The following is a 2277-nucleotide window of genomic DNA, read 5'->3' as shown; positions in this document are numbered from 1 at the left end:
AAAAGGACTAATGGAGGAAACAAACTAGAAAAGTACACATTTCAGAGGTCTGGTATCATTAGGGCTAGTCTGGAAAACTAACATGGGTTAAGGCGTGATTGACTAGAGTAACCAAATTTCCTAGCTTATACAGTTTGCCTAATGTCTTGGTTTAATTATTAATAGTGAACCCTTCCACTCTCAAAAGTGTCCATGTTGGACAATAAATGATGTGATTGCCCTTATGAAAGACTTGTGATGGCATCATATGGATAGATGAGAGGTATGCTGAGTTACTAATTGCCTTCAGGGCTCAAGGCCTAAGGTAGCCAGAGTCTCCCAACTTGTTGACTCCAGTTCTGAGGAACTGCCTGTGTGCCGTGATGTAGAAATGTACCAAATACAAGCAGTACTGCCATTTTAACAGAGGGATCCCCAAAAGAGAGAATGAACATGGAAATTTCAGAAAGCACAAGGCAAGTGGTGAAAATACAAAGGGGGTGAAGTAGAAGCACTAGAAGCTCCTCAAATCACACTCAAAAGTAGCACTCGCTCACTGCCTAAGGACTGGACCTGATCTATGTATCCAAACCATTGTCCTGCCCCTCATTCCCACCCATAAAGGAAATAACATTTACTCTAGACAGGATCACTTAGTCCTGGGCTAGGCTGGCACTCATAGATGGATCTGGCCATCTACTTAGCCCTCAACTTGTTAAAAACAGATTGATCCTCATGCAATACCAAGTCCAGAACAGCAAATACAATGACCAAAATAATAACAGTGATAATAATAATAGCCCATGCACAAAGAAAATACAATATGAAAAAACCTGCTGCATCTGATATGTAAAAAAAAAAAAATCATTTGATTATAAACATTGAATTTCAGTTGTCATCTTACAGCACCAGAGAGGAAATTCTTCCAAAATTGATAACTTGTGTTTTCCTTCCCAAAGTTTGTGTTCCTATTCAAATTGCACTAAATCTTTAGAGACATTGCCTTCTGAGCCTAAAACCTATTTCCCCACCTAATTCTCATCTCTCTGTAAATACTTGTAATGTATCTAGGAAATCAAAGACATAATTCCTTTTTCAATATATGCAAAGACATTCATCTCCTGTGGTTGAGGGGATAAGTTAAATGCTACAAAGAACTCAGAGGAGAGCGGATGGGGCTTTGATGTAGCTCCTTGCCCCTCTGGCACTAGTTTTATTACCTTGTAACAGCACCGATGTGTGGAAAAAAACCAAGGTTCTGGCCTCTTGGCTGCTCCCAGAAAAAGCCAGCATTATGTGAATGTACACTGAGAAGCAGGTGAAGAGAGAAAAATAAAAAAGATAATCAAAGCCCTTCCACTGCCCCCCTCCCTTGCCTCTAAAGTCTTCACCAAGAGCCCCAGACTCGGCTATTCTGTCTTCTGCTGTGTGCATAGAGAGCAGGTAATCAGCAAAGCTAATCAAAAATGCATTCATTACTGCAGAGCAGCAGTGGGTGAGAGCAACTGCAGCTTTCATTTGGCAAGTGGTTTCTGGACTAGCACAATCCAATCTTCATGGCTTTTTGGCAAACCTTTTTTGCATCCCCCTGCCCTCTCCCTCTCTCCCTACCATCCCTGCCGGCTCTGCCAGGCTCAACTCTGCTTCTCCATTAAAGGCAATCTGATTCATGCACTCGACAGTGTTTTCCCTTCAATCACCACAACCTTGCTCTGTAAAAGCTGTTTTCTGTCTAATAAGTCTTCTGAGTGTTTTTAAAAAGGTGTTTCTTCACTTAAAAAATACATTTTTTTCTTTGTTTTCAGAGCAGGAAGCCATTTCTTGCCAGGGCTAAACAAACTCAAATGCTCACACATTCTGCAAATGTACAAGCCTTTCCTGCTTTCTCAACTTAGCAAAATGGACTCTTTCAGAGTCCCCCAGAACCAAAACAAGCTCAGAGGAAATTATGCTAAAATATACTGGTGGGCCTGGAGCTAATAACAATAATAGCTAACATTACTGAGCATTTATTATGTGCCAGACATCATTCTGTGTGCTTTAATTATCTCATTCCATCTTCACAATAGCTTTGTGGGGTATGTGTTACTATTATCATCCCATTATACCGATGAGGATGGTGAGACCCAAGGAAGTCATATTACCCTAATACTAGTTGTGGATGGAAGATTTTGAACTCAGAGAGAGTGGTCCTTGCTCTAAACCACCACCGTGGTTCTGATCGAAGAAGACAAGTATAACACCATATGCATGCCTCATTCCCTCTCAGGCAGTAAAGTTAACCCCTTCAGGGTATGT

Source organism: Miniopterus natalensis, chromosome X (assembly GCF_054644295.1).
Source record: "Miniopterus natalensis isolate mMinNat1 chromosome X, mMinNat1.hap1, whole genome shotgun sequence".
NCBI classification, from domain to species: domain Eukaryota; kingdom Metazoa; phylum Chordata; class Mammalia; order Chiroptera; family Miniopteridae; genus Miniopterus; species Miniopterus natalensis.
Note: the sequence above shows the minus strand (reverse complement) of the source record.